At 38.6% G+C, this 10,564-nt stretch overlaps 1 pseudogene; it reads left to right on the forward strand.

Annotated features, from left to right (window-relative positions):
- Positions 1-7,788: 7,788 nt before the first annotated feature.
- On the forward strand, positions 7,789-9,838 carry LOC102810796 (annotated as a pseudogene).
- Positions 9,839-10,564: the final 726 nt, after the last annotated feature.

Here is a 10,564-nt window from a genome sequence, read left to right on the forward strand (position 1 = left end):
TTGGAGGAGAATATTGAAAGTGTCATGGGCTGCTAAAAGAACCAATAGATTCTTTTTGGAAGAAGTGCAGCCAGAATGCTCCTTGGACACCAAGATAGCCAAACTTCATCTCTTATACTTCAGATATATTGTCAGGAAGGACCAGTCACTGGAGAAAGATATGTTTTATAAGGTGGAGGGTCAGAGAAAAAGAGGAAGAACCCCATCTAGATGGATTGGCCATCGGTGGACTCAAGCGTGGCAATAGTAATGAGGTTGGCCCAGGGACAGGCAGTGTTTTGTTCTGCTTTGCATAAGGTCGCTATGGGTCGGTGCTGACTGGATGGCACCTAACAACAACAACAGCAAGTAACTTATCTTATAGATTAGTAGGATGATCATGTTAGACTGTGGCTATAAAATGTTCAACTATCCATATTTTTCACAAACAATCAACCAAAATATTAGCTAAGGAAAAAACAAAACATTTAATGTGCCAAATACCTGGTGCATCATTATCTATCTTGATTTTGTTGTTGTTGTTAGGTGTCTTAAATTCAATTCCAACTTATAACAACCCTGTGCACAACAGAAAAACAAAATAAGACAAATAAAAAAACACTGTTTGGTCCTGAACCATTCTCACAATTGTTATGTTTGACCCTGTTGTTGCTGCCACAGTGTTAGTCAATCTCATTGGGGTTTTTCCTCTTTTCAATGTTCGTTCGCTTCACCAAGCATTACGCCCTTCAGAAATGATTTTTTCCTCCTGACAACATGTCTGACATACAAGAGACAGAGTCTCAACATTTTCACTTCTAAGAATCATTCTGGCTGTCTTCTTTTAAGACAGATTTTGTTGTTCTTCCTGCAATCCATGGTACTTTAAACATTCTTCGCCAACACCATAATTTAAATACATCAATTCTTCTTGATTCTTGTTTATTCATTGTCCTCCTTTCACATGCATATGAGATGATTGGAATAGCGTGACTTGAGTAGGAGCACATTAGTCCTCAAAGTGATATCACTGGTCTATAATATTTAAAAGAGGCCTTTTGCAACAGATGTGCCTAAATAATACATCGTTTGATTTCTTCTTCTTTTTATGTTTGGAAGTTTTTTGTTTTGTTTTTTAATTGCGAATTGAGTGATGGTTTGCAGAGAAGATAATTTACTACTCAACAAATCATACAATTTGTTTCATCTCAATGATTGCAATTCTGTCCATGTAAGGAGCTCTGGTAGCGTAGTGGTTACGAATCGGGCTGCGAACCACAAGGTCAGCGGTTCGAAACTACCAGTCGCTCCATGGGAGAAAGATGAGGCTTTCTACTCCCGTAAGGATTTACACCCTCGGAAACCCTGTACAGGGTCGCTATGGTTCGGAACCGACTCGAAGGCACTTAACAACAACAACAACAACCAACAGTTATTCCATTCCACTCTTCTTCTCAAAGCTTCTGATCTTTATCGTTAGGTAAATTTTGCCCTTTTGATCTTGAATGGTCAGTCATTCCATGGTGAGCATACCCTACCACTGCTGTTTTCCCCTTCCATATACCTATCAACTCCTAGGCTGAAAACTGGGCCACAAGGGTGAGTTCTATTCCAGACATGCAATGTAGTCAAGGTCCGTAGTCTCAGGCTCCTCCAGTCTCTTCATGACAAGTAAACCTGGACATCTTTTGTAATTTTGAATTTTTTTCTGCATTTTCTCCCACTCTATATCTCTGTATAGGACCTTCTACCTGTGTTTTCTTTCTGAGAAATTAGTAGTTGTAGCTAGGCATCATCTACTTCTCCATGGTCTTAAAGTTGAGGAGACTGATGTCCTTGTGTTCCATTATTCCACTGCACTAATTGAGTACAAGCATCTTTAATTTTTATCATTATTTTATTTACGTATGGAGAAACCAATAATTTTACCTTAGATGGTTGTTCTATTTTTCAACATCATAATAGCTACTCAGCAAAGCTGGATATAGAATATTGTCTTAGGGAACTCTACTCTGCCAATTAACCACGGTGTCCCCTGATATCAGATCCTGAGATGCCAGGTCCAGCAATTCATTTTTTCATGGTGTTTGGTAATGTCTAAGAAGTTTTCCTCATTTTACCTCCGTGTATGAGACATTACATTCATAGATGTGCTTTCTGAAAAGGTAAATATCCAGCCTGTGTGTCTCTCCATGTATCTACCAAGAGAATACTGTTGTTGCAGGACTGTATATGTAACAGTATTTACTTCTATTCCCTTTAATCTTTGCATTCCTCCCTGTGCCTTCATCTGTCTTAATTATTCTTTGGTGAACATCTCCTGTTGTAGTATATTGACTTCCCTATCACTGGAGTTGTCTTCTCTCCCTTCCTCTTGCCTTCACCCCTGATAACCATCAAAGAACATTTCTTTTAGTATTACAAACTTTTATTGAAATTTTACAATAGTTATCTCATACAATATTTGTTCTTTTGTGATTGACTGATTTCGCTTAGCATAATATCCTACAGATTAATCCATTTTATGAGGTGTTTTGGAGATTTATTGTGATTCTGCAATGCTCCATAGTATTCCATTTTCTGTGTGTACCAAAGATTGCTTATCCATTCTTCCACTGATGGACATTTAGGCTGTTCCCAACTTTTTATTATTGTGAATAGTGTTGCAATAAACAAGGATATGCATATATCTATTTTTTGTCATGACTCCTGTTTCTTGAGAATATATTCCAAGTAGAGGAATAGTTGGGTCATACAGTATTGCTATTGCCAACTTTTTGAGGAAGCACCATACCATTTTCCCCAGTGTTTACCACTTTACAGTTTCACAAGCAGTGTAGGAGGGTCCCATCCTCTCCATACCCTTTCCAGGATATCCTAGTCAACTTTTGGGTCTTCTTTTTGTTTATTTTTAGTTAAGTTTGGTAGGGTTTTTATTCCATGTATCACAACCCCTAAGTTTGCCACTGTTTTTTTCTTTGATGATCTTTAAAGGTTTTACATTTACATCTTTAATCCACATTGAGCTTGTTTTTGCATATGGTGTGAGATTTAGGTCTTGTTTCATTTTGCTGAAAATGGATTTCCAGTTTTTACCAGCACCATTTGTTTAAGAGACTGTCTCTTCCCCATTCAATGTCTTTTGGCCCTTTGTCAAAGATCAGCTGATTGTGTGTGGATGAATTTATCTTTGGGTTCTCAATTCTGTTCTATTGATCTATGTTTCTTATGTTGTACCAGTACCAACCTTTTTTGGCCACTGTGACTTTATAATAGGTTTTGAGATTAGAATACTTCCTACATTTGCTTTAACAGAGTCTCTTTTTTCATATAAATTTAATAATCAATTTTTCCATCTCTTTAAAGATTGATGTTGGAATCTGGATTGGGATTGCATTCTGTAGATCACTTTGGGTAATGTGATAGTTACGGTTTTGGGTCAACTTGACTAAGCCAGGATTCTCAGTGTTTTGGCAATTGAGATGCAGGTATTCCTATAATGAGATCTAATATAATGAAATTAACTCTATGATGTGGTCTGCTATAAGCAGTCAATGAATTGAATGGATGTTTCTTTGGGGATGTGGACTTCTAATATATTAGACACTCAAGCAAAACATGTTGTCTCTCTACTAGGTCTGGATCTTGTATCTAGCTAATCTTCTGACCTCCGGTTCTTTGGACTTCAGACAGTTAGACTGCCTTCCTGAGTGATTGCTGGACTGGCCTGTCTGCCAGTAGGATGGAACTGCTTGCCTGTGTACTTGCCTTCCATATTGCCTATTTTGGTTCATCTAACCAGGACATGGGACTCTTCCTCTTCTACAACTGTGTGAGCCATTTCCTTGATATAAGGTTCTCTTATATATAAGTATATAAGTGTTGGTGGTTCAAATTTCCAGCCACTCTTTGGAAAAACGATACAGAGTTGCTATGAGTTAGAAACAACTCAAAGAAACTTAACAACAAAGTGTCACAGGTTGTATTTATCTAGAGAACCCATCCTAAGATACTTGGTACCAGGAGTGGTTCTAGAGAATCAAAATCATTAGAATGGGTTTCCTAAATTGATTCTCAAGTGTTAATAGTGTTAATGACACTGATAACTATGCTTCTATTAGTAAAGAGGGCTCCCCTAATTCATGTCAAGAGGTGGCAATGCTATTATGCAAAATATCATCACCTGCATATTAGGTATTGATGACAAGCAGGATTCCAGGTGATCATGCTTCTGATACTTTTTAAAATTTCGAAGGGAAGTATAGGGCAGATGGTTACTTTGACCTACTGAGAATACACCACCAAGTCATACAAGAAAGACCAGCTCACGTCTTTGGAGTTATAGCACCAACAAGTAATAAAGGACCTCAGTTTTTCCACTTTTGCCCTGAAGGAGAGTCTTCTTTATTATAGTAACAGAGCTGTTATTGATGAAAACAAAACACAGAGTTTTATTATAAAAGTATCTGAATTACATTGCCAACTGAATTTGCAATTTCTACTGGAACCTGTCTACTCATGGTGGACACGTTTTAGATGAGCTTCCAGATGAAGACAGACTATGAAAAAAGAGTGATGAACTACTTCCGAATATTTAGTCACTGAAAACCTTATGAATAGCAGAAAAATACTGTCAGATATAGTGCTGGAAAATGAGTCCCTCAGGTTGGAAGGCACTCAAAATGCGACTGGGGAAGAGCTGTCTCCTCAAAGTAGAGTTGACCTTGATAACATGAATGGAGTAAAGCTCATGGAAGAAAAAAGGGCAGGACCTTCATTTGCTGATGGGGCAAATCTCAAAATGAAGAGAAACAGCTGTAAACATCCATTAAAAATCAGAACATGGAATGTATGAAGTAAGAATCTGGGAAAATTGGATGTTGTCAAAAATAAAATGGAATGCACAAACATTGATATCTTAGTCATTAGTGAGCTGAAATGGACTGGTATTGGCGATTTTGAATCTGACAACCACATGCTTTACTATACCGGGAATTACAAATTGAAAAGGAATGGTGTTGCATTCATTGTTAAAAAGAACAAATCCAGATCAGTCATGAGGTACAAAGCTGTCGGTGATGGAGGATAATATCCATGTGCCTACAGGGAAGCCCAGTTAATACCACTGTTATTCAAATTTATGCACCAACCACTAAAGCCAGTGAGGATGAAATAGAAGACTTCTACCAACTTCTTCAATCTGAAATTGATCAAACATGCAATCAAGATGTATTGATCATTATTGGTGATTGGAATGCACAGGTTGGGAGCAAAGAGGAAGGATCAGTAGATGGAAAATATGGCCTTGGTGATAGAAATGTTGCTAGAGAACTCATGATAGAATTATGCAAAACCAATGATTTGTTTATTTCAAATACCTTCTTTAGACAGCATAAGAGATGACTATATGCATGAACGTCACCAGATGAAACACAAAGAAATCAAATTGACTACGTCTGTGGAAAGAGAAGATGGAAAAGTGCCATAACATCAGTGAAAACAAGGCAAGGGGCAGACTGTGGAACAGATCATCAATTACTCATATGCAAATTCAAATTGAAGCTGAAGAAAATGAAAAGAAGTCCATGAGAGCCAAAATATGACTTTTAATATATTTCACCTGAATTTAGAGATCATCTGAAAAACAGATTTGATACTTTACACACTAAAGACAGAAGACCAGATGATTTGTGGGATGACATCAAGAACACCGTACATGAAGAAAGCAAAAAGTCATTGAGAAGACAAGAAAGAAGGAAAAGGCCAAAATGTATGTCAGAAGAGACTCTGAAACTTGTTCTCCAGCGTAGAGATGATAAAACAAATGGAAGAAATGAGGAGGCCCAAGAGCTGAACAGAAAGTTTCAAAGATCAGCTTGAGAAGATAAAGCTAAATATTACAATAAAATATGAAAAGATCTGGAATCAGAATACCAAAAAGGAAGAAAACACTCCACATTTCTCAAGCTGGGGGAACTGAAGAAAAAAATTAAGCCTCAAGTTTCATTACTGAAAGATTCTCTGGACAAATTATTGAATGAAATCGTTAATGTTCAATCATTTTAAGAGGTAGCATATGATCAAGTGTTAATGATATTTAGGGAGGAAGTCCAAGGTGCATTGAAGGAACTGGCAAAGAACAAGGCACCAGGAATTGATGGACTACAACTTGAAGTCTTTCAAGAAAGTGAGGCGGCACAGGAGGCACTCACTCAACTCTGCCAAGAAATTTGGAAGACTGCTATCTGGCCGACTGATTGGAAGAGATCCATATTTATGCCCATTCCAAAGAGAAGTAACCCACGGGAATGCGGAAATCATCGGACAATCTCTTTGAAATCTCATGCTAGTAAAGTTTTGCTAAAGGTGATACAGAAACGGCTACAAACATACATTGACAGAGAACTTCCAGAGGTTCAAGCTGAATTCAGAAGAGGCCGTGGAATGAGAGATATCATTGCTGATGTCCGATGGATCTTTACTGAAAGCAGAGACTATCAGTAATATGTTTACATATGCTTTATAGACTACACAATGGCTTTCTATTGTGTGGATCATGACAAGCTGTGGACAACATTGCAAAATATGAGTATTCCGGAACACTTAATTGTGCTCATGAGAAATATGTACCTGGGCCAAGAGGCAGTTGTTCGAACAGAACATGGGAACACTGAATGTTTTAAAATTAAGAAAGGTGTGCGAAAAGGTTATATTCATTCCCCATACTTATTCGACCTGTATGCTGAACAAATCATCCAAGAATCTGGGTTCTATGAAGAAAAACGTGGCATCAGGATTGGAGGAAGACTAATTAACAACCTGCGGTATGCAGATGATACAACCTTGCTTGCTGAAAGTGAAGAGGACTTAAAACATTTACTGATGAAGATCAAAGAGCACAGCCTTTGGTATGGAATACATCTCAATGCAAAGAAAACAAAAATCTTCACCACTGGACCAATAAACATCATTCTTCTCAAAGAAGAAAAGATTGAAGTTCTCACAGACTTCATTCTTCTTGGATCAACTATCAACACTCACCAAAGCAGCAGTCCAGAGATCAGACAACGTATTGCATTAGGCAAACCTGCTGCACAAGACATTTTTCAAGTGTTGAAGAGTAAAGATGTCAGCTTGAGGACTAAGGTGTGCCTGACTGAAGCCATGGTATTTTTAATAACCTTATATGCATGTGAATGCCGGACAGTGAATAAGGAAGACCGTAGAACAATTTATGCTTTTGAGTTATGGTGTTGGAGGAGAATATTGAAAGTGCCATGGGCTGCCCAAAGAACCAATAGATTCATTTTGGAAGAAGTGCAGCCAGAGTGCTCCTTAGAGGCCAAGATGACCAAACTTCATCTCTCATACTTTGGACATATTGTCAGGAAGGACCAGTCGATGGAGAAGGATATCATGTTTGGTAAAGTGGAGGGTCAGAGGAAAAAAGGAAGAGCCCCAATGAGATGGATTGGTCAAGTGACAGCATCGATAGACTCAAGCATGGCACAAAAATAGTGAGGTTGGCCCAGGATTGGGCAGTGTTTCTTTATGTTGTACATAAGGTCGCTATGGGTCAGTACCGACTTGATGGCACCTAACAACAACAACAATGGAACTGATTGGGAATAGAAGGTATCCTTGTACTTGGGGGACATATGAGCAGTTAATCAGGATGCTGGGGATACTGAAAGCTTAAATTCTGTCGAATCATTCTAGCCAAAAGAATCACCCCTCCCATCTGAAGAGATTACTCCATCTTTGCCTGATGAACCATTATCAGAAAAAAAAAAAAAAACCTTATCCCCTATGCCTATCCTCGATGAGATTAACCTAATTGTGCCTTCAGAGATGATGTGTGATAAATTGTATGGGACATCACCTAAGGTAAATGTCTAATAAAGCATTCTTGAATTTTCCCAGGAAACGCATTAATCAATTATTGCTTCTAGACCTATGACTATAGTTAAGTCCTAACTAGCCCCAAAAGGTGAAGTACAAATTGTGATCCAGGAAGAAGTACACTACCCTCCAAATCAACTGCTTGATTTTTCTAATATTTGCAAAAAGAAACCTGGAGAATATGTGTGCGAATGGCTATGAAGGGTGTGGGATAATAGTGCAAGGAACATTAGGATGGATCAATCTCAGTTTATTGTTATGGGTCCACTAAGCACAGATTCTTTATTTAGTGTATTGATTTAAAAGGTCAGGAGAGGATTTGATAGTTTATTTGCTTGGTTAATTGAAGTATGGGTTTAATGGTGACCTACAATGCATCAAGTCAAAATACCAGACTTGACTTGGTATTCTGTAGAGGAAGGAGTCCAAAGGTTTCAGGAAATTAGCATGTGAGAACGTATTTATCAAGGTAGACTCATAAAGCCATGCATGGAGTGCCCAGAGGACTTAACCTTTTACCACAACATTGACTAACAAATTTGTAAAGGGAGGGAGCCCCAGTCTCCTTGAAGAATTCTTTGATTGCTATTTTATGAAAACCAGATTTGACTATGGGAACTGCTCTAAATTAATTAAGACACCTAACTACAATGGGACTTTGGTGATAGGGGACAAGTGGCAGCACTTAACTGACAAAGACAGGTGGCAAGGTGAATGTAGGTACTGTAAGGGACGTCAGAATTAAAGTAGTAATGAGAATAGTGTGATTCTGTTAATTTGTGGTGTTGGCTACTTAGGCAGGGTGCTCCTAGGAGTTAAATAGATGGGAAAACTACTAAATATGTACTTGTTCTATGCAAGAGGAATAATTCTAGGTCAAGTGGATCACCAGAATAGAAGATCAAGACCTCTCAACCAATTCCCAGCCATGACTCAGTTTGCAGATCCATAACCTCTGGAATGAAGGAGTGACTGGCTCTTCTTGAGGAAGGTCCCCACTACATTGTCAGGTATTAGTCTTTCTCCTAGCCTTCCCCAAAGGGATCTATAGAGGTTTTACAAGAGTTGCTTTTCACTGGGGAACTGGAAATAATCAAATTTTGGGATGGTGGTGGTGGTGGTTACTGTACACTGACTCTGAATTGGCAGTAATTCCAGGAGATCCAAAATGTCACTGTGGCCCACCAGTCAGACTGGGGCTTATGAAGATCATGTTATTAATGGAGTCTTAGCTCAGGTCTGTCTCACGGTTGGTCTAGTGGTTTCCTGAACTAATCTTGTAATGCTGAGTTCCTAAATGCACAATCATGATGGATATACTCAGCAACTGGCAGAACCCCCACATTGGATCTCTGAAATTAGGAATAAAAGCTATTATGGTTGGAAAAGTCAAGTGGAAACCATTTAAACTACCCTTACCTAGGAAAATAGTAAACAAAAAACAATATTACATTCCTGGAAGGATTTCTGAGATTAGTACTACAAGTATTTGAAGGATGCAAGGGTAATGATCCCCACACATCCCCATTTAACTTGCCTGTCTAACTTGTGAAAAAAATGTTGGGAAATATTAATGAATTATCATAAAATTAAACAGGTAGTGACTCCAATTGCACCTGCTGTTCCAGGTGTTGCTTCATTGATTGAGCAAATTAATACTTCTCCTCATGCCTTGTATGCAGCTATTGATCTAATGGATGACTTTTTCTCAATTTCAATTTATCAGGATTACGAGAAGTGGTTTACCTTCATCTATCAAAGCCAGCAGTATTCCTTCAATGTCATGCATCAGGGGTATGTCAAGTCTCCAACACTATGTCATATTTTAGTGTGCAGGGATCACCTTTCCCTGTCACAAGACATTGCATTAGCCCATTACATTGATGACATTAAGCTGATTAGACCTACTAAGAAAAAAACATCAGTGACTCCAGACTTATTGGCAAAATATGTGTGATAGAGGGTGGGAAATTAATCTGGAAAAAAAAAATCAGACAACTTCCACCTCAGTGAAATTTTAGGGATTTCAAGATATTCCTAATAAAGTGAAGAATACATTATTGCCTCTGGATCTCCCCACAGCTAACAAAGGAGTATGAAGCTTGGTGGTTCTCTTAGGATTTTTGAGGCAGCATATCCCTCATTTTGGAGGGCTACTCTGGCTTATTTAATAATTGAATAAAAAACTGCAATTTTGAGTGTGGCCCAGAAGAAGAGAAAACTCTAGAACATTTCAGGTTATGATGCTATCTGCTCTGCCACTTGGATCATATGATCCCACTGATCCGATGGTACTTGAAATTTCTCTGGTAGCGTAGTGGTTACGAATCGGGCTGCGAACCTTAAGGTCAGCGGTTCGAAACTACCAGCCACTCCGCGGGAGAAAGATGAGGCTTTCTACTCCCGTAAAGATTTACACCCTCGGAAACCCTGTACAGGGTCGCTATGGGTCGGACCCGACTCGATGGCACTTAACAACAACAACAACATAGAAATGCAGTTTGAAGTCTTTGGCAGGCCCCTATTGGTGAAGTTCAGTATAGACCATTAGGATTTTGGAACAAAATCCTTCCATTTTATGCAGTTAACTACTCTCTTTTTGAGAAACAACTTTTGGCTTGTTACTGGGCCTTAGTAAAAACTGAACACCTAACCGTGGGCCACCAAGTCACCATGTGGCCTT

Source organism: Chrysochloris asiatica, unplaced genomic scaffold (assembly GCF_000296735.1).
Source record: "Chrysochloris asiatica unplaced genomic scaffold, ChrAsi1.0 scaffold00180, whole genome shotgun sequence".
Lineage (NCBI taxonomy): Eukaryota > Metazoa > Chordata > Mammalia > Afrosoricida > Chrysochloridae > Chrysochloris > Chrysochloris asiatica.